The sequence below is a fragment of the Lygodium microphyllum genome, chromosome 24 (assembly GCF_053477565.2).
Source record: "Lygodium microphyllum isolate KBCC chromosome 24, Lygodium_microphyllum_v1.1.10, whole genome shotgun sequence".
In the NCBI taxonomy this organism is placed as follows: Eukaryota; Viridiplantae; Streptophyta; class Polypodiopsida; order Schizaeales; family Lygodiaceae; genus Lygodium; species Lygodium microphyllum.
The window spans coordinates 98,409,592-98,433,082 of NC_141158.1; the positions used below are offsets into that span (position 1 = coordinate 98,409,592).

At 39.5% G+C, this 23,491-nt stretch overlaps 3 pseudogenes; 1 reads left to right on the forward strand and 2 right to left on the reverse strand.

Moving 5' to 3' along the window:
• LOC148015419 (cysteine-rich receptor-like protein kinase 8) overlaps window positions 1-23,491 on the forward strand; it is a 93,471-nt pseudogene that overhangs the window by 34,210 nt on the left and 35,770 nt on the right.
• On the reverse strand, window positions 912-1,742 carry LOC148015421 (thiol protease aleurain pseudogene; annotated as a pseudogene).
• Window positions 3,007-3,918, reverse strand: LOC148015422 (cysteine proteinase 2 pseudogene; annotated as a pseudogene).

Sequence of the window (23,491 nt, forward strand, 5' to 3'; positions counted from 1 at the left end):
CTTAAGGTAGGTTCAACTCCTACTATCCATTGATAATAAAAGAGGGCTAAAGAAGAACTCTACTCTAATGAAGCTAGTCATAGCTCACCATGGCTCTGATACCATGTTGGGAAACAAGGATCTAGACCTATGCTAGCTATGGCCGATGAAGATATTAAACATAAAATATAATTGAGATAAAGAATTGTAACTCAAGTGAATTAGGTTCCAAGATAGATTAGCTTGGACTCATAAACACAATCTTGAGTAACTCAAACTGAAAAGTACCATTCCATTCAAATGAGTTTCAAGTACATGCCTTTATAGCTTTTTGGATAGTACCACCTTTCCTCATCGTGCTTATGGGATTTTCAGTTAAGGCTTTTTGGATAGTACCACCTTTCCTCATGCAAACATGGACTAGGAGACTAGCTCTTTGGCAGCCTAGTCAAGTTAAGGCTTGAAACTTTATATATTGGTAGGGTTTTTACATCCACTACGGGAAGCAAATTAAGATCCTCTATAAAAAAAAACATTTTTTTGGTTTGCAGCAGTGCAAAATATTTTCTTTATCTTTTTTTTTTGGTTTTATTGCTTCTTTGGAAACCTTTGATCTTCTTCATCTTTTTGGACTTCTTTATCTTCATGCTTCTTGGATTTTGTTGTGCTTCTTATCCCCTTTGTCGATATGTGGTACGTGCCTTTTACACTAGTCTTATTGACACAATCTTTTTCCCAATGCTTTTATGATGCATATACATAGGTACATTGCTTTGATGTTGTAGGTGTTTTCTTGTACTCAAGGTTTGCTATAAAAGCACTCCCAAAACCATTGTTGGATTTATTGTCACTAGATCTAAGCTATGTTCCTTCGAGAACTTAAAAGCGTCAGCTTCTACTAGTGTTTTTGATAGCATATACCATGCTTTTGATCACTGATAGCGTTCTAGGTCGCTGAAAAAGATCTCCTTGACAACATTATACACTTAAGCGCCCATTGAGTTTGCATTGAACTAGCACACATCATCTTCTCTCTTATAAGGGCATGCTTCTTTGGTTTCCAAGACACCAGTGTGCTTGACATACTCAAATTCCTGAGAGTGCAAGCCTCCATTACATCTATAGTTGTTGTAATTTCCTGCACAATCTACTAGCTACTACTGAGAAAGCAGCACCATCTATCTAGTGGCTTGAGCATGTGCAACTTCCAAAGCACTAGTGGTACTGAATGTCCAACATGAGCCACAATGCACTTGATTTTTTATAGGGCTCACAATGCCATCATCATGCCAATCTTTCCTTGTAGGAAGGTCAGTAGAGAAGCTCCTCAGGAGGTGGGTACCATTGGTGGCTAAACAATTTTGTTGCCCAGATCTCAAGTAGGTGTTCCTGAACTCGTCCCATGTAACATCAGCAAATTGATTAACAACGAGAGTGTACGGGAGCTTCTTGATGTTGGTGGAATTGATAAGCTTAACATTGCAAATGAATGGAGAGAAGCGATGGCGGACCTCTGCGGTGGTAGAGTTATAATGCTTCCCATTCTTGTGTGCAAAGGATGCGAATCGATGTGCCAATTGAGAGTCCCAAATGATGCTTGATATATCGATATCTTTCTTAGTCTCGAAGAGATGTTGGTTCCTTGTAGTTGCGGAGACAAAACAACAGAAAAAATAGTAGAAGGAGCACCCTGCAAAGAAGCTCCATCTATGAGGTAGCCATCTCTCTGCTTTGAGGGAGTCTCCCATGGTTTCCTTTGCCATGACGATCCATTCAAGATCTATAGGAACTGCACAGTAAGGGCATCGCTGTTCTTCTTGAGGAGCTACTGGCCTTTGGTGGCATTACTTAGATAGGCCTTCACCACTCCTAGGACCATTGCTGTGGGAACAACATTCAGACAGCGACCTTGTCTGATATGTTTGATAATCCTCTATCTTCAGGATAGACAATAAGTGGCTTGGAGAAGGGTCAACGAAGAAGGGAAGAGAAGAGACCTGCTAATGCTTGCTTAAGCTTCTTGTGTGTTTCAAAGAAGATGGGAGGGGAGCTAGGTGGATTTTAAGTGAGGAGAAGGATATGAGATGGAGAATAGGCCTAAGGTATGGATATGGCAAAGACCTTAAGGTAGGTTCAACTCCTACTATCCATTCATAATAAAACAGGGCTAAAGAAGGACTCTACTCTAATGAAGCTAGTCATAGCTCACCATGGCTCTGATACCATGTTGGGAAACAAGGATCTAGACCTATGCTAGCTATGGCGGATGAAGATTATAAACATAAAACATAATTGATATAAAAAATTGTAACTCAAATGAATTAGGTTCCAAGATAGATTAGCTTGGACTCATAAACACAATCTTGAGTAACTCAAACTGAAAAGTACCATTCTATTCAAATGAGTTTCAAGTACATGCCTTTATAGCTTTTTGGATAGTACCACTTTTCCTCATTGTGCTTATGGGATTTTGGACATCTCTTCCTAGAGGATTCATCATTGCTTCTCTCTCATACAAAGCCACTTATGGGCAAGCCTTTATGGGAGTACATACAAGCATCATTTGCTATTCTCAACAGCCCTCCTCAAATGATGAGTCTACCCTTGCTGGCTTTTGCCCCCCTGCATGCAAACATGGACCAGGAGACTAGCTCTTTGGCAGCCTAGTCAAGTTAAGGCTTGAAACTTTATATATTGGTAGGGTTTTTACATCCACTATGGGAAGCAGATTAAGATCCTCTATTAAAATTATTATTTTTTGTTTGCAGCAATGCAAAATATTTTCTTCATTTTTTAAAAAAAAAATTGTTTCTTCTTTGGCAACCTTTGATCTTCTTCATCTTTTTGGACTTCTTTATCTTCATGCTTCTTGGATTTTGTTGTGCTGGTTAACCCCTTTGTTGATATGTGGTACGTGCCTTTTACTCTAGTCTTATTGACACAATATTTTGGCCCAATGCTTTTGTGATGCATATACATAGAAACATTGCTTTGATGTTGTAGGTGTTTTCTTGTATTCAAGGTCTGCTATAAAAGCCCTTCCAAAACCATTGTTGGATTTATTTTCACCAGATCTAAGCCATGTTCCTTCAAGAACTTCCAAGCATAAGCTTCTACTAGTGTTTTTGATAGTATATACCATGCATTTGATCGCTGACAGTGTTCTGGGTCGCTGAAAAAGCTTTCATCAACAACATCATACACTTGAGCACCCATTGAGTCTCCATTGAACTAGCACACATCATCTTCTCTCTTATAAGGGTATGCTTCTTCGATTTCCAAGCCACCGGTGTGCTTGACATACTCAAATGCCTGAGAGGGCAAGCCTCCATTACATCTATAGTTGTTGTAATCTCTTGCACAATCTACTAGCTACTACTCAGAAAGTAGCACCATCTATCTAGTGGCTTGAACATGTGCAACTTCCAAAGCACTAGCGGTAGTGAATGTCCAGCAGGAGCCACAGTGCACTTGATTTTTGACAGGGCTCACAATGCCATCATCACGCCAATCTTTCCATGTAGGAAGGTCAGTAGAGAAGCTCCTCAGGAGGTGGGTACCCTTGGTGGCTGAACAATTTTGTTGCCCAGATCTCAAGTAGGTGTTCCTGAACTCGTCCCATGTAATATCAGCAAATTGATTAACAATGAGAGTGTATGGGAGCTTGTTGATGTTGGTGGAATTGATAAGCTTAACATTCCATACAAATGCAGAGAAGCAATCGCAGACCTTTGCGGTGGTAAAGCTGTAATGCTTCTCATTCGTGTGTGCAAAGGATGCGAATCGATGTGCCAATTTAGAGTCCCAAATGATGCTTGATATATCGACATATTTCTTAGTCTCGAAGAGATGTTTGTTCTCATAGTTGCGAAGATGAAACATCAGAAAAAATAGTAGAAGGAGCATCCTGCAAAGAAGCTTCATCTGTGAGGCAGCCATGTCTCTGCTTTGAGGGAGTCTCCCATGGTTTCCTTTGCCAAGACAATCCATTCATGATTTGTTTGGACAATAAGGGCGTCACCCTTCTTCTTGAGGAGCTAGTGGACTTTGGTGGCACCGTCAAATGGGCCTTCACCAGTCCTAGCACCATTGCAGTGGGAACAACATTCAAACGATGACCTTGTCTGACATGTTTGATAATCCTCTATCTTTAGGATAGACCGTAAGTGGCTTGGAGGAGGGTCAATGAAGAAGGGAAGAAAAGAGACATGTTGATGCTTGCTTTAGCTTCTTGTGTGTTTTAAAGAAGATGGGAGGGGAGCTAGGTGGTTTTTAAGTGAGGAGAAGGATATGAGATGGAGAATAGGCCTAAGGTATGGATAAGACAAAGGCCTTAAGGTAGGTTCAACTCCTACTATCCATTCATAATAAAATAGGGCTAAAGAAGGACTCTACTCTAATGAAGCTAGTCATAGCTCACCATGGCTCTGATACCATGTTGGGAAATAAGGATCTAGAGCTATGCTAGCTATGGCGGATGAAGATTATAAACATAAAACATAATTGAGATAAAGAATTGTAACTCGAGTGAATTAGGTTCCGAGATAGATTAGCTTGGACTCATAAATACAATCTTGAGTCAAACTGAAAAGTACCATTTAATTCAAATGAGTGTCAAGTACCACCTTTCTCATCGTGGTTATGGGATTTTGGAGATCTCTTTCTAGAGCATTCATCATTGATTCACTCTCATACAAAGTCACTTATGGGCAAGCCTTTATGGGTGTACATACAAGAATCATTTGCTATTCTCAACACTTATGAGCGGTGATGAATTCTAACTTTGGGCATGAGCTTAGCTAAAAATACGAGGGATGACTTGGTTGCTTGCCTTAGACACTTGGATGCTACTTTCATGACACTGGCTAAAAGCTACAATCGACTAGACTTAGATCTTTTGGAAGAGCCTATAGCAACAGAAGTGTGTACACTCCTTGTCTCTTGGAAGGAGTCGGAATTCATATTCATTAAGGCTTCCGAAGTAGCTGAGGAGTTAATTGCCACTGAGATATCCAGGGAATGTGCATTGAAACAACATCTCATTACATCCGCATTAGGAGAAATATGGACTCTCTTTTTTTTCCCTTAAGGGGTTTCTCTCACCTCTCTCTCTCTAAAAAGAGATTCCAAAATAATATTAGAATAAGAGATCTTCTACAATCAAGAAAATCTCATATTTTTATTTTCAATAGATTTCACCTATTATTGTATTCTCAAACTGTAGGATAAGGTCACTTTTTCTCAAAATCCTCATAACTAAAAAAATACAATTCCATTTTTTGTAAAAACAGAGCCAATCATTAATGTACGACTCTTTAATGCCCTCATGACTTTTCAACATGAAAATATATTAGAATCATTCTCATTCTTGCTTCTTAAAAGGGCAGAAGTTAAAAAACAATATAAAATGACGTACACATCATATTTTCAGATTATTTTTTACCTAGAGACACCTTTTTGACTCGAGATTTTCCTTGTAAATTTTTATTGTTTTTGGAAAAATATATGCCAATTTCTAGGCATTTCTTCATTCCCTCTCAAAGCTCTAGTTTTGTCTGAAATTTTGTGTACTCTTCTCCTTCCCTCCAGAATATGGTTTCTTGCATAAGAATTCTTCTGAAGCAATACTCAGTACTGTCTTCAACACTCTCTACCTTGCTACAAGCAATCTGAGGAGTGGTTTTGATAGCATTTGCTGAAATCAAATAATCTCTATCTACAACACTCTCTACCCTACTACAAGCAATCTCCCTCCTCAGTACTGTGCTATAAGATATCTTCCTCTTCAACACTCTATACTGCAAGCAATCAAGTGATAATGGAGGTATCTTTATTTTTTTAATCTCTGTGATGTTTTTATTCTTCATAGTTGTTGTTTAATCCTTAAGTGTCAATTCGTAGAGAGAGAGAGAGAGAGAGAGAGAGAGAGAGAGAGAGAGAGAGAGAGAGAGAGAGAGAGAGAGAGAAGGGAGGGGGGAAAGAGAGAGGACTGTGTGAATAATCTCTATCTACAACACTCTCTACCCTACTACAAGCAATCTCCCTCCTCAGTACTGTGCTATAAGATATCTTCCTCTTCAACACTCTATACTGCAAGCAATCAAGTGATAATGGAGGTATCTTTATTTTTTTAATCTCTGTGATGTTTTTATTCTTCATAGTTGTTGTTTAATCCTTAAGTGTCAATTCGTAGAGAGAGAGAGAGAGAGAGAGAGAGAGAGAGAGAGAGAGAGAGAGAGAGAGAGAGAGAGAGAGAGAGAGAGAGAGAGAGAAGGGAGGGGGGAAAGAGAGAGGACTGTGTGAGATGAACTAGGAAAATAAGTGATAGAGTGACAGAGAGTAAATTAGGGTAGAAGATAAGATGATGTTATTGTTCTCCACTAGCCAAGCTTCTGTATAAATGTGTTTAAATATCTTTGATCAATTCTTCTTTTGAGAGAGAGAGAGAGAGAGAGAGAGAGAGAGTGTGTGTGTGTGTGTGTGTGTATTTTGGATAGAACATAAGATAAGATTAGATGCTGATTAGAGGTAGATTAAAAGCTAAGATTACAAGCAGATTAGGGATTGATTAGGGTCTATCATGACTGAAATCAAGAGAAAGAGACAAGATCCAACTAGGTAAAAAAGAACACAGATATAGTCAATCAAAGAGGTGTAATTGTGTGATTTGAGCCAATCCAGAATTAGTTGTATGTTGCTAGATTGATGCTGACCTACTACTCCAAGATATTTAGATGTTCTTGCTATTGATCAGAAAATTGGCATCGACTCCTTAGCTTACTATTAATCAAAGGGGTGTAATTATGTATTGTTAAAATTGGCATATATTTTTCTTTACAGGATGCAGGTGCAGGACGTACCAAGAGAAAGAGAGATATTCACTTTCAATTGGAGGATGAATATGCACCAATATTCAAAAGAACTGTAAAAAACGATGATGCAATAAGATACAAGATGCAACAATAAAGAAATGCAAGGAAAAAAAATGTGGACCTTTGGGTTGATGGGTGCATTTATCCACCCGATCCAGTCACACAAAGGCCACCACAATTTGAAGGGACTTACATCATTTGTAAAGTTCATTTGTGAAGGCAATGAAGGATTATATGGATACACATGCAGACTTGTCACATAAGGATTAGCAAGGGTTCATCAAGCCTTGACAAATATGCATACAAGATTACAAGGGAATATGCAGTCTTTGATGGAAAAGAATAGATTATTGACTGAGAAGGATAGGGAGAACCAGAGCCTACAACAAGCAATGTTTGTCATTGAAGATGCTATGCAGGCTACACACGTGCAAAATATGGAGTTATAGTCTAAAGTTATGGACTTGGAGAAGGAGAATCAAAACATAAAGAGGAAGCTCACAAAAACTTTGGAGATTGGGCCCATTTTAAAAACCAAAGAAGCACGTCAGCGCATTCAATTAGTTAAACCAATTCACCAATTAACCAAAATAAGTGGACAATATCATAGATAGATATATGCTCAATTTGCTACAATGAGAAATATGTTCCCTCATGTAGAGAATGATACAATTGCCAAAGTCCTAAGCAAGGATATGGTAAAAAATGCATTGGAAAATCATAAATTCACAGACATTGTAGATAGTGTCACAAGTGAACATCTTAGGGATGTGAGCAACTTATTTACTACTACAGATGCTCAGGTGTTATGTAACAAGGTGGGAATGAGTTCTGAGTCATATAGTATGCTCTATTAATAATTGGATACATGATTTAAGCAAGTCTTCAAAACTAAGCGAGTAATGCCTTTGCCAAAACCATTTCACGTGAAGAAGGCTCGAAAATAACTAAATGAGAAATTTTTAGAACTAATTGGTGAGCCAACGCATCTAGAAAATACACACATATTGAAGTATGGTTCCAAAGAAGTTGCATTTGTATTGAATGCATCCAACAACTTTGTATTGGATATATGTAGGGTTCAGATTGCTATGGTCAAGTTCTACAATATGTTTATGGAAAAATGTAGAAGCAAGCTTAAGTTTGTCCTCAAACTTGATGAGAGTGAGATTATTAAGGGGCAAAAACTTGAACGTGTGAGTATAACACTTATGAATCAAGCATTGGATCCCAACATCGATGAAAACCATCCTTTATACTTCAGTGTACAGTAAGAGAATGAAATATGGTGGCTTACAGCATTTGAAGTACAAAAGGAGGACCATGAAGTACTTAAAGTTTTTTTAAACCTCACAAATATACCCAGTGTTATTCAATAGCAAAATAATGGAGAAATTTTACACATCGAGGGATTTGGGAACTATCAAGTTGAATGGCATCTTGCAGGTGATTTAAAAACATTGAAGTGTATGTTTGGTTTATCAAATGCAGCGAATGAAAAATCTCCATGCATATACTACATGCAAACTAGGAAGAAAGGGAAAGATGGAAAGAAAGAATGGCTTGCCAAGGCAGGACAACAAGGTGCTCCAACACGTGATCAAAAAGTCATGAGAAATGGAATGCTAGTTCCAGTGGATCCAAACTGGTGCCCTATTTTGGAAATACTACTAACAAGGGTTCACTTTTGCACATTGCATTGTTTGGTTAGAATAATCGAGAAGCTAGTATATGAATATATATGGTTTGCATACAAGATGCAGCCTGTGTCAGAAGCTGATACTATATGCAAGAAGGTAGAACAAGTCCTCTCTGAAGTTGGATTGCACGGGGGCCAAGTAGAAATAAAAAAGGACGAGATAAAATTAGGAAAGAGTGGAAATATCCCTTGTAAACCATGCTTTGGTGGACCCAAGGCTAGGAAGTTTATATCTCCATCTCGAGATGAGGAAGGCAATATACTTGTAAAACAACCAAAGAAGTATGAAGCATGGAAAAAGTTGCACCTTGTTGTTCCAGATTGGAGCAATGGGGGATAAATGAGGATTGCTAAGGCAAAAGTGTGGATACACCTAGATAGATTAGCAGGTCTTTTACAAAAGTTGAGGTTTAGGGATGGTGATGCCAATACATTTAAAGAGACAATTGCTAAATTTCATAAGTCCATAGTGGAGGCATGGACTACATATAGTATAACACACTACAATGGTCAGTATTGTCACCATTACAAAAAAAGATCATCATTTGGAATTATTTTGTGTTTCTAATATCTCTTCTTGTGTAGCATATACTTGAAGCACATGGTCCATACTTTGCAGATCAAGGAAGTTTGGTAGTATGGTCAACTCAAGGCATGGAATGATCTCATTGGCAAGCTCACTATGCTTTTCAAAAGGCAACTGATCATGGAGGCGGCATTAATGATTCCAATTCTATGAGGCAATTATTACAATGGTAATATAGGAGACTAGAGATACGATACGAGGAAAAGAAAAGAAGTCCAAAACCTCTCAAGAAAAAATTATAAGTAGGGCAATATATGAAGTGATAAAAGCAAGATATGAAAACAACACAGCTAGACAACGCCAGGCAGAATGGTTGGCAACCCAAGAGAGAGATGGCAAGAAATGGAGACCTAGATAAAGATAATACTTTTGATGCATTTAGAGTCCACAAGAGAGCATAGGTACCCATGATATGCCACATCAATACTCCTATCTTTAACATGAGATGTCTTGCAAATTTTGTTTAAAATTTTGAAGGTTTGTCACTATGTTTTTCAAAGTTGATTTCAAACTATGTTTTTTAATTTTAAAGTTCATTTACACTACAGTAAGTTTAAAAGTTCCATACTTAAGTCAAGTCTCTCCTTTCATTTTTTCCCATTACTCTTCACTCTACCCTCCACCTTTCTATCCTTCATTATCACAACCATGGCACATTCCAAGCTTCCTATCAAGAAGGCGCCTGCAACAGCAAGAGCTCAACACTCTTTTGAATCTAATGAGCATACTGTGAGTGACAAAGGTCCCTTGGTGGCCGACAACGGTGGCCCTACTGCAACTAATAATAGTTATGCTACTATGTCCAACAATGGTGGCCTTAGTGTGGTCAATAATGATGGTTTGCCATTGTCTAGAAATGGTGGTCCACGTGCTCCAGTTGCTCCACCTCCCACTACTGCTCCAGCTGGTAATACACGTCCTCCAACACATAAGAAATGAAGATGGAGACCAGGCACAGCTGCGCTACGTGAGATAAGGAAATTCCAAAAGAGTGCCAACTTGATTATTCCTAAGGCACCATTCTCTAGGTTGGTGCAAGAAATACTGCAAGATCTGTAGTTAGGGCATCATCACAAGTTCTTTTCAAGGAACCAGGCAAGGAATGTGGGGCAATGGTCAAGCTAAGCCTTGCTTGCTCTCCAAGAAGCAGTTGAAAGTTACTTGATTGATCTAATGGGTGATTCTCAAGTTTTAGCCATTCATGCCCGACGTATCACTATTAAGCCCATAGATATGGTTTTTTTTTCGTAGGATCCACAACAAGTTTGGTTATAGATTGTAAGGAGCTTAGTTTTGGTTTATCTTTCCAGTAAACCTTCAAATATTTGATAGTAGTGGTCTACAAAATGGAGCTGAATTTTTCCCAGCTCTAGTTGTACTTCTTACAATGCATTATCTACCATGTATTTCATGGTTTCGTAATGCCAAATCTGATATTTGTTATTCTATTTTTCCATGATTTGCATTGTGTATATTTCTAAGCTTTTAATTTTGAAAGTAGTTTTATTAAGGTGTAGCGTGTCCGCTTGTCCACTATGGGACATGTCTTAGCAGCCCATTGAGAGGGGAGTCTAGAAAGCGCCACTTGACACTCGCAAGGATTGTCACAGGGTTTGTGATCTAGGTCTTCTCGAGTCTGCTCCAAAGCAGAAGTATCCGGCCGTTCCCACTTAGGACTGACCTGAAGTGAAGGTTTCTTTCCTATCAGCCAAGTCTCTAGGAAGTAGCTAGTGTCGAGCTCCAGATGACCCACTTTGAGTAGGAACAACAGAGTCGAAGCGAATTTATGCTGCACTTGGTTCATGGAGAATGGGAAACGAGAGGGATGCGAAGCTCAACCTCTCTGCCCATAAAGCATAGTCCCATTTCGCTCCCCTAAAACAGCATAAATTGGGATTCTAACTCTATTGACTCTAGGTCTTCACAGTTTCGTTATCATGTCTTTTGAGAAAAGTTCCCAGCTAACCGGGACCACCCTTCCGTAGGATGGACCCAAGTCATGTCCATCGCACTTTCCTCGGGTTGCTTAGTTATCTAATTACTTACCACATTATGTTTGACATGCAAAAGCAGCTTCCTTAATTACCCAATTTAAACACTCGTTCCTTTATGCAACTTAGGCAGCATTGACACAAAAACAATGTCAAGCAAGTTCCTTTTTCAAATATCTGGTCTTTATTTATCATAGTCCTGGAATACATCGAGTATCATGCTCGAAGGCTATCCCAGCAAATGAACAGGACTGCTGCTCCAAGTTTCACTCGTAGACTAGTACACGGGCCTCAAGATCCCATCTGGAGTCAGGACGGCCTCTTGTGCGAGATCTAGAGGCAAGGAATTTATGGCCAGAGTCTCCCCTGGCACCCAAGCATCCTCCGGCTCCAAGCAGCACCCACGGAGAAACCTCTTACAGCGGGTTCGGTCCATGTACCTAGTGCGGCTAACAACCCCCTTGGATAGGGCCAAGCAAATAAACGGAGGAAACTAAACCTGCCCCTCCCTCCAGGCTATTAACCTGAAGCATTAAGTGTTTGGACTTAAATTAGTTCCGTGAGCAAAGAAGTTCAAACAATGTACCTAAGTGTATAATCACGATCATTTCTATGGTTGTTCGTACGACCAACTGCTAAGGTGTGATTCCTTCTTACCGAATGCTCCCAGCATTCGGTCCTGGATCGTTTGCAACTTGGAGAGATTCCAGGGGCTTGGCAAGCTAGGTTGCTTGTTTCCATTTTTCTTTGGGTTAGGGTTTGTACCCTACGGACCCTAATTATCCTTACCTTAGGTTTCCTTGTAAAATAGATCATGGAAAACCCCGTCGTCCTCGGTTGGTCAACTTGCTGGTTATCTCCTAGATCCCTTGAAGTACCTATGTACCTTTATCTTTGATCTTAATTGATCAAGATTGTCTATCCCCTTGACCATGGTTGGTCATGATGGTTCTATTTAGAACAGTTCCTACTCCGTCTTAAGTATAATCTTCTTAAGCCCTCTTAATAATGCTCACATGCACAAAGCTTTTATCTATCTCTCTTGAAGTCACCAAGGACTTTGCATGGGACTCATGGATCTCAGTCCCATTTGGTAAATTACAAACAACGTTGAATTTTCCCAACAACTTTAATGCACACAAGGTAATGCCATGCCTTCATTTCAATGCTTATAATTTTGATATAATCCATATGATATTTTATGCCACAGATGCGAAGGTATTTTCTATGCATGCAATCTTAACATTATCCTTTATGTAATTATTTACACGATCTATAACCTTCTTGAATGATCTGAATTTTTATAACTTTATGTGATTATTGTATGAGTCTAGCTGCACTTTAATCTTTTCTACAGTATTACATGTACCTTATAATCCATCTTGTGATACAGAGATGCACTTTCCTTCTTTCGATGTCCTCTGAAATGTATTTTGCAAGAACTTGTACAAGGAGCAATACACTTTATGCAAGAATTCATGCAAGAAATTTTTTGGGGTAATTTACCATGCAATTACTTAATCAATTTTACCTTTTATGATGTCATCTTACAACGAAATTTATCTTGTTTGTTACAAACATCACAACTAAATTCATACCAAGGCAATACCCATCAATCGCGCAATCAATGTGATGCACGTGAATATGATTTTCACCATGATAATTATAATCTAACATTTAATAATAGAGCAATCTGGGTTTGGAGTGATGTCTTGATTCGAGTGGTATTCACGCCTGATGATAGACCATTCGTGGTTGCGGTACTGTCTTGATTTAAGCCGCCATCCACTCTTGTGGTATTTTCAGCTATCCTTGTAGATCCACGCTTTGGGACCATACTCGAAGATGCGCGTATGAGAGATATAATTCTCACACTCTCCTATGCAACTTTAAGTAAATTCTTGCAGCCTCTCCTTGAGTGGAGAAAAGATAATGAAAGGGGGTGTATATTCAGAAATATTAGAGGGGGTGTAGGACCTCTCTTTAAGGGGGGAAATAAGAACCCTCCAAAAGCATCCCTCTCTCTCTCTCTCTCTCTCTTTCTTTCTCTCTCTTTCTCTCTCTTTCTTCTTACCATCATAGCAACATGCCGGGGTGTCTCCTTGCGATGATGATGAGGAGGGGGGATTGCTGTCAGGCGAAGGGGGGAGGGGGGGGGAAGACGGCCGTCTAACAGCCGCCACCCCTCCACCTGGGGGTACATGCCTCCTTCTCTCTCTTTACTCCCTCTCTCTCACTCTCCCCGACATACTGTCGGCAGGGAGAGAGAGGGAGAGTAAAAAAATTTGAGTTAAATTTAAAAAATTTTAAGGGGGGGTTCTTATGGGGAAGGTACGGGGGGGGATATTACATCCTCTCCCCCTTAGAGGAATCGAAATGTCCTCATCTCGAGAAGACCTAGGGGTATTGTTGGTTGAGAGTATTTTCATCCATCCAGGTGGCATCCTCTTCTGGATAATCTTTCCACTGGATGAGGTATTCTCTCAAGGTCCTTAATCTCAAATGCCTCTCCCTAACATCTATGATTCTATCAGGCCGTAGCTCAAGGACTCCTTAGCTAGGAATTACAATTTGCTGATCGTCAAGTACATGATTCAGATTAGATAGATACTTTTTCAATAGGCTAACGTGGAATACATTATAAATCTTTAGAGTTGCGGGCAGCTGTAGTCTGTAAGCATTAGGCCCTAGGCACTTGATGATCTTATAAGGTCCACAATATCTTGGACTTAGCTTCTTGTACTCTCCCAAGGATAGTGAACTCTTTTTAGGGCATATACGGATGAAGACCATATCACCTTCGATGAAGGATCTGTCTTGCCGTTTCAAGTCAGCGTAAGCCTTCTGTCTATCCTTGGCAGCTTGAATGTCTTGTCTTAATGATTTGATTTGATTATCCATGTCTTCCAGCATCAGTCTTGAAGCTTCTACCCTCAAAGTTGGATCTGAGAAGTTCAAGGGGGTACGACAATCATGCCCAACATGCTTGAAAAGGGGTCATCTGAATACTGTATTGGTAAGAAGCATTGTAAGCAAACTCAACTAGTGGTGGTAAGTATTGAATCCACTTTTTGGGTTCGCGACAACAGTATGCCCTAAGCATATATTCAATTACTTGATTGACTTGTTATGTTTGACCATCAGTTTGGGGATGATAAGCTGTACTGAAACAGAGTTGAGTTCCAAATCCAATAGCCTCAAAGATAGCCCTCCAGAAGTGTGATATGAAAAGAGAGTCACGATCACTAATGATTCTTCTGGGTAACCTGTGAAGTTTGAATATTTCCTTCATGAATAATCTTGCGATGTCTGAAGCTTTATAGTTCGTGTTGACAGGGATGAGATGTGCAACCTTGGTGAGCATATCTACTACAACCAAAATAGAGTTATATGTTAAGATATCGAGCTCCACTCATGATTTGCCAGGGTGACCGTTGTGCATTTATGTCACCGACTTGTCAGTTGTAGACGCGGTTGGTACACCGCCCATGAATAATAGCTACATGATAGCTATCCTTATCTACTCTAGTTCGTGGCTCAGTTAGTATGCCACCTTAGTTAGTTGAGTTTGGTTTGAGACCCATATATAGGGTTCTTCTATTTCTTTGTACTAGAGTTCTTTTTGGCTTACACAAATAAGAAGAGGAAAACTGTTTTCAGCCTCCACCCTTGTGTGTCTTCCCCCATTGTGCAAGCAAGAAAGCTTCAAGCGAGACTCCTTCCTTCTCTCCCACAATCTTGACATGGTATCAGAGCCTTTTGAGGCCATTTCGGGGCCTGTTTTGGAGGTGGAAGTTTTCTGCACGCACTCAGGAAAAGGCCCAGTTTTATGCTATGCAGCCACTGTTCTACAGGTTGGTGAATAGTTACTGTAAAAATTGCATTGTATGCTTGTGCGCAGAGACATTGGGAGTTACAGAATCATCCCTATTGCCTGTTGATGCAAAATCGTCACTAGGAAGTGACTGTGTGGTCAAATACCACTTTCTCTGATGTGTGGACAACTAAAGCTGCATCTCTTGGAGGCTGTCATTATTTTGTCAGTTTTATTGATAACTATAGCAGAAAAGTTGGGTGTATTTTATGAAAAAGAAAAGTGAAGTTTTTGGGCATTTCAAAACTCTTAAATCTATGGTTGAAAAAGAAACAGACTTGCAGATAAAATGCCTAAGGTCAGATGGAGGGGGAGAGTACCTCTCAAATGAGTTTGCAAGGTTCCTGCAGGAGCATGGCATAAAGCAGCAATATTCATGCAGTCATACCCCACAACAAAATGGAATTGCAAAAAGAAAAAAACAGGCATATTGGAGAGGTATCTCGTGCCATGCTCAATGAAAAAGACTTGCCAAATTTTTATTGGGCTGAAGCAGTTGCTACAGCAGTCTACATAATGAACAGGACTCCCACTGCAGCAATACATGGAATGACTCTAGAGGAGAGGTATACTGGTAGGAAACCAGATATTTCTCATTTGAAAATTTTTGGTTGCATTGCCTATGTACATGTGCCAGATGAGTTGAGATCCAAGTTGGATCCAAAAGCTGAGAAGTGCATCTTTATTGGTTACTCTCTGCAGCAAAAAGGGTATAGATGCTATAACCCTTCTACTCGTAAGTTTACAGTGAGCAGAGATGTTGTTTTTGATGAGATGAGTAGCTGGTATAAACCAGTAAATGTGATTGATGATGTAGATGCACAAAATGGTAATGCTGCACAAAATTCACAGCAGCAGTCACAAAATATTAGTGGACCTGGAGCGTCCTCTAGTAGTGGTTCACATTCTTCGCCATGGACAGGCAGATTGAGATCAGGAGAATCTTCTCAAAGTAATGCAGATAGTGGTATGCAGGTATCACGAAAAGGAAAAGAGAAGGTTGATCAGCCCATGTTTGATGTGAATGCAGGTCACTCTTATGTGGATGGTGAATCCAGTGGCTCAGAACAGATCATTGATGATGAGTTGGGTATTCCTTCTATTGTTACACCTAGAGTAAGGAAGACTAGGGATGTTTTGAGAGCACCTGGGAGTGAACCTACTTTGCGCAGGTCTACGAGAGCTAGGTATCCTGTGGATAGGCTGAAATATGATGGATTTACAGCCATTCACTATGCATATATGGTTAAAGTGATACAGGAACCAGAACCCACTTCTTTTGAGGAAGCCATGGGAAAAGAAAAATGGGAGAAAGCTATGGATGAAGAAATGGATGCCTTGGAAGCAAATGCTACATGGGAATTGGTATCTTTGCCTAAAGGTAAAAATGCAATTGGCTGTAAGTGGGTTTATAAGGTGAAGCACAATGCAGATGGTTTTGTGAATAGATACAAGGCAAGATTAGTAGTCAAGGGGTATGCACAAACATATGGCATTGACTATGAAGAAACATTCAGTTCGGTTGCAAGGATGGCAACCGTAAGAGTAGTCATTGCTATGGCTGCATCAAAGGGATGGTCTTTACATCAGATGGATGTAAAGAATGCCTTCTTGCATGGTGATTTGCAAGAAGAGGTCTATATGGAGCAGCCACCAGGTTATGTGCATGCTGTTCATCCTGAGTTTGTTTGCAGGTTGAAGAAAGCCTTGTATGGCTTGAAGCAAGCACCTAGAGCATGGTCTGACAAGATAGGACAGTATCTTGCCACTATTGGCTTTCAGATTTCCAAGGCAGATTTCTCACTTTATGTGAGAAAAACAGAGAAAGGTATTATGCTACTTGTCATTTATGTTGATGATTTGATTATGACAGGTGACAGTGATAAAGATATCCTTCATGTGAAAATGCTATTGAAGCAGAAGTTTGAGATGAAGGATTTGGGAGAGCTGTGTTATTTCTTGGGCATTGAGGTGATTAGATCACCAAGTGGGATACAGCTCTTGCAGAGGCAGTATGGATTGGACATGCTGTCCAAATATGGGATGACAGGCTGTAAGCCTATTTCAGTTCCTTTGGAGCAGAATGTGAAGCTGAGCACAGATGCATGTGAGCTTCTAGAAGACCCTACTATGTACAGACGCATAGTAGGAAGTTTGATTTATATGACTATTACCAGGCCAGATTTGAGCTATGTTGTTGGATTGGTAAGTTAGTTTATGCAGGCTCCAAGGAAACCACATTTGGATGCGGCTAGACGCATACTCAGGTATGTGAAGTCCACATTGCAGTATGGACTATTTTATGAGACTGGGGTTCAGATACAGTTGCATGGATACACTGATGCTGATTGGGCTGGTAGTATTTCTGATAGACGATCTACCAGTGGATATGTGTTCTCTTTTGGGAGTGCTGCAGTCACTTGGAGCAGCAAGAAACAGCCTACAGTTACCTTGTCGAGCACAGAGGCTGAGTACAGGGGTGCAGCAATGGCTGCATGTGAGGTAGCTTGGTTGCATAAGCTACTTTATGATATGCATCAGTCCACAGATGGACCAGTTGTCATTTATTGTGACAATATGAGTAGTATATACTTGGGCAATAACCCAGTCTATCATGCTAGAACAAAGCACATTGAGGTGCATTATCACTATGTGCGAGAGAGGGTTTTACTAGGTCTTATTGATCTAGTTTATGTCAGCACAGAGGATCAGGTAGCTGACATATTCACGAAGGCATTGGGCGCAGAGAAGCTGTGCAAGTTCAGAGACCTGCTTGGTGTGCAGGAATTGGGATTGAGCTCGAGGGGGAGTGTTGAGATATCGAGCTCCACTCGTGATATGCCAGGGTGACCATTGTGCATTTATGTCACCGACTTGTCAGTTGTAGACGCGGTTGGTACACCGCCCATGAATAATAGCTACATGATAGCTATCCTTATCTACTCTAGTTCGTGGCTCAGTTAGTATGCCACCTTAGTTAGTTGAGTTTGGTTTGAGACCCATATATAGGGTTCTTCTATTTCTTTGTACTAGAGTTCTTTTTGGCTTACACAACTAAGAAGAGGAAAACTGTTTTCAGCCTCCACCCTTGTGTGTCTTCCCCCATTGTGCAAGCAAGAAAGCTTCAAGCGAGACTCCTTCCTTCTCTCCCACAATCTTGACATTATATCCTCCCTAAACTTGGGGTAAGCCAACAATAAAGTCCATACTAATGAACTCCCATTTCATTTGTGGAATGTCAAGTGGTTGTAATTTCCCAGGGATTTTAACATGTTTTGCCTTAATGCGTTGATAAGACAAACATTCTGTGACATATTTGAGTACGTCTCCCTTGAATCTTTCCCAATAATAATTCTTTCTGATTGTATTAAGGGTGTTGGCATAACCAGGATGTCTTGAGAAAGGGGAGTCATGGGCTTTCCAAAGTATCTTCTACTTGAGAGTTTGGCTTGAAGGGATACATAATCTTGTCCTAAAGTAGACAAGCCCACTACTGATGGAGAATTCTTGATACTTCGTCTTTAGCTTCGGGTCTTGATCCTTGATGGGGATCTCCCTTAGCATTTTCTGATAGACTGGGTCATGATATACCCCTTCTTTTGCTAGCTCAAGAATCGGGTTGTTTGGCATTGATACCTTTGTGGCTAGAGACCTTGCTGTTCATGGATCTTGCAAAATAAGAGAATTTAGAAATGCCTTGCGACTGAGTGCATCGGCAACTACATTCTCTTTTCCAGGCCTATATTTGATTTCAAAATCATATTCTTCTAGGGCTTCGATCCATCGACGTTGCCTCAGATTGAGCTAATTCTAGGTGAAAATCCATTTAAGACTGTTGTGGTCCGTTACTAAGAAAATTTTGTTACCTAGCATGTAATTTCTCCAAAGTTTGAGAGCGTGGATGATAGCCAACAGCTCCAGGTCATGGATAGCATAATTCCTTTCATGGCTCTTCAATTTTCTTGAAGAATATGCTACGGGATGACCTTCTTGCATAAGTACATATCCTAAAGCAAGTGAGCTAGCATCAGTTACCACTTCAAACTCCTTACTAAGATCAGGAAGTTTCAGGATGGGTGCTGATACTAAGCTTTGCTTTGGTTTGTCAAAGCTGGTCTATTTAGTAGGTGACTATACAATTGCTACTTGCTTCTTTAGTAGATCAATTAGAGGTGCTGCAATCAAAGCATAATCTTTGATGAAAATTCTATACCACCCTGTCAACCCAAGAAAACTTCGTATTTCTTTGATAGAAGTTGGTGTTGGCCATTCCAAAACGTCTTTGACCTTAGCTGGATCTACTGAAATTCCTTCCGCTGATACAATGAATCCTAGATATTCAATCTGTCGCTTGAAAAATGCACACTTCTTCTTCTTGGCATAAAGCTTGTGTGCTCTCATTGTTTCAAGAACAATACGAAGCTGGGGTTCATGATCATTTTCCTATTTTGAGTAGACTAGGGTATAGTCAAAAAGGACAAGTACGAAGTCATCAAGATAGGGCCTAATGATATCCTGCATTAATCTGTTAAAGGTAGCAGGAGCATTCGTCAGCCTGAATGACATCACTAGGAATTCGAAGTGTCCATATCTTGTACTGAATGCAGTCTTCGAGATATCTTCTTCTTTGATCCTTATTTGGTAATATCCAAATCTGAGATCTATCTTTGAGAAGATCTTCGCCCCTTGAAAATGGTTAAGTAATTCATCTATTCTTGGAATGGGGTATTTATTTTTTATGGTTGCTTGATTCAACCCTTTGTAGTCAATGTATAGGCGAAGCTTTCCATCTTTCTTCTTTTGGAACAACACTGGAGCTCCCTATGGTGAACTGCTAGGACAGATGTAGCCTTGATCTAACAGTTGCTTGAGTTACTCTTTTAGTTTGATAGCTTTCAGAATGGACATCTTATACAGCCTCTTTGCAGGTGCAACTCCTGGCACAAGTTTGATTTTGTGGTGGACTTCCCTTTGGGAAGGAAGTTCTGTCAGATCTTTAGGGAATATGCCTGCGTATTCCTTTAACCATGAAGGTTCTTCTCCAGATTCCTGATTCTAATCTAGCTTATTCAGTCTAATCAAATAGACAGGTAGACCCTTTTGAACACCTTTTATTATCCGTGTTGCTTTTTCCAACTGTATTTTTGGCTTACCAGCCTCACCTTGAGTCGTGACTAGTTCCCCTTTAAAATTTTGGAAGGAGACTTGGCCCTTCCCACAGTGGATGTGGGCATCATTGGGTATTATCCAATCCATTCCGAGTAAACATTCGTGGATACCTAGGTTCATTACCCTGAATCTCACAGAAGTTGGCTTCCCACCCATTAGGAATTTCACCTTAGCAATTTGCCTAGTACAAGTGACCTCACGACCATTTTCTAATTCCACAAGTAAAGTAGGTGCATCTATTGTGGCTATCCCTAATCTCTTTGCACAAATTGGTGAGATGAAGGAATGTGTACGGCCACAGTCAATCAAGGTTTTAAAGCTTTTACCTTAATATTCTGATGGAGTTTGAATAATCGAGAATTGGCAATTCGGACCCTTCTTGTGAACAGGGGCATGAACCGATACCCTCTCAATGTCAGCTTCCATGGGTGGATCTTCTTCATTGTCTAGCTCCTTGTTGGAAACACTAGAGGTTCTCCCTCTGGCCATAACGGTGGTTCCTTAGCCATGAGCAGCTTTGTTTTGACCTTGGAATTGCCCTTGGCGATGCCCTCTACCAAGCTTGGGACATTCCCTCTTGAAGTGTCCGGGCTCGTTGCAATGGAAGCAACGTGGGTTGCGATCATTGCTTAGTGTTAGAATAAAGTTGTTAACAGCATTGACTCTAGCTTTCTTTCTTTGGCCCATTAGGGGAGTTTTGAGGTCTCGAAAATGCCATGTAAGAGATCCTAGAGAGAGAAAACAATTTAAAAAATAAAATTATTTTATAGAATTTTTAAAAGGTTTATATTTTGGTAAGTTAAAATATCAAAATTCGTTAATAAGTCATTGTCATGATATTCTCGTGGTCACATCAAACCTAGAAATCTAGGTCGCCATAAAGTTGGCAAGGTTGTCATAATGAAGATCTTACCTCTCCTCATTAAAGTGAAAAGTAATATTCAATTTGAATTTTGGTGGATATTTGATTGCCTCCCTCCATCGTTTCTCTCTTCTTTTTTTCTCCTCCTTAGTAGTCTCTTCTTTGTTTTCATTCTTGCTTCTAATCATATCCTTAGCTATGGATCAATCACCCAATGATCTCTGTAACTCAGCTATGGATCAATCATCTAATGATCTCTGTAGCTCTCATAAAAGACCTCTCTATCATCTTCATATTGAGTTGGATAGTGAGTATGAACCAATAAGAAAGAGAACAAAATCTATCACGGTTACAGAGTCTATGAAACATATACTGAGGTTTGAAGGAAAGAAGAATATTGATCTTTGGTTAGATGGAAAACTATATCCTAAAGATCCTAGCACAAATAGCACTCCTCCTTTCTATAATAGCTTATCATTAATGAGGTTTATTGGTGATGGCTACAATGGATTTTTAGGTTATACACTTAATCTTGTTGCACAAAAGGATATCCTTGGACTAGAGAATCATCTTTTGATGAAACACAATATAGAGTTGTTGCAGAAGCTCGAGGATTGTCAACAAAAAATTCATTCATTGGAAAAGCGTATCAAAGCTTATCAACGAAAGAAAACTTTATTAGGCCTTCGAAATCGACAAAGAGCTCTTAAAAATATTGAGAATCTCAAACGAGGAGGAGGAGGCTGTGGTAAAAGAATCCAACCAGCAAGGTATATTTTTTTTCACTTGAAAAATCTTAAATATGGCTTTATTTAAACTACTTGCATTGATTTGTGATGTTAATTTTGCTTAGATATCTTCTACAACCAAATGCAAGTGAAAGAGATTATTTTTTAAAAGTAGCTCACTTTTATTATCATCTTCTTCCTTCAGTAGTTTCAAAGGATATTTTGGAGAAGAAGAAATTCAAAAAGGAAAAGAAACAATGCTTGGAGTCATTTATAAAGGATCATCCTTTGGATTCTGAGTTAGTACAGAAGACACTGGATAGTATTGGTATCAGTCGAGATGCTTATATGCAACTTTTCCAGCTTTTACAATCAAATATGAAGCAAGGACAGGTACGCAATTGCATGCTTCCGAAGCCATTTGTGGTTAGGACTATCAGACATAGAGTTAATAACAAAGCGATGGAGATTCTAGGTGAGCCTTTTCATATCAAGGCTAGCTTCAAGGGCAAGAAACAAGAGGTTACATTCAATGAATTTAACAATATTTTCCTTGACTTGCCCACCCTACAATGCTTAATGATCAAATTTTATGACTTGTCAGTAGCAGAGGCACAGGGAGTGGCTAGATTTGTGATTAAACTTGATGAAAGTGAGATTCTGAAATGTAAAAAATTGGAGAGAATCTCTATCACCTTGATGAATAGAGCACTTTCGTCAGGTCATTGCAATCACTCAACATCATTTAGTGTTCAATCTGAATATAACATCTGGTGGCTAGGAGCATTTGAGGTAGATATTGAGAATTTTGATATACTATATTGGGTTTTTCATCAAACATCAATACCTAATGTTATTCAAAGGCAACAAGCAGGAGAAGAGCTATTTGTTGAAGGATTTGGGAACTACAGGATTGAGTGGCACATAGCTGGTGACCTAAAGACACTCAAATATATGTATAATGTATCAAAGGGAGCTAACTCGAGATCTCCTTGCTTATACTGCATGTCACCAGCTGCAGAGTTAAACTCAAGCAATTGGAATAGAGCTCCCTCTAGGCACAATAAGGATCCACAGTTTAAACCATTCTTGGACATTCCTTTAGCGAATGCCCATATTTGTACACTTCATGCACTTTGCAGGATAATTGAAAAGCTTGTTCATCTCTATATAGGATTTGCATGGAAGCTGAAGCCATTATCAACCAGAACAAATGCTATAACAAAGGTTGAAAAAGTTCTCTCTGCAATTGGTTTGCATGGTGGCAATGTTGTTATTGAACCAGATCTTCAAAAGTCTAAGGATGGTAATTGTGTCCCAAAAAAACCATCTATTGGTGGAGTGAAGGCTAGAAGGTTTCTAGGCTTTCATGGAAGACTTGGCAAGATAAACTCGAGAAATGGTGGCTCAACTATTAAATTTAATCAATGGAAATCCCTACATAATGCAGTTAAGGATCACACTGATAATGGACAAGCTCGAAATAGAAAAGCTAAAGTTTGGGAAACACTAGATAAAGTGTTTTTTTATTGTGATAAGACTGAATGGAATGATGATGATCTCAAAGACTTTAAAAAGGTGATGACAGAAGCTTGGGGTGATCAACACTTTACTCACTATATGGTAAGAAGTTTGTATATGTTTTGTTTCTTCATTGTCAAACTCATATAATGTTTTTTAATATCTTTATTTATTTGTTGACTATGCAACATATTCTATACAACCATGCTC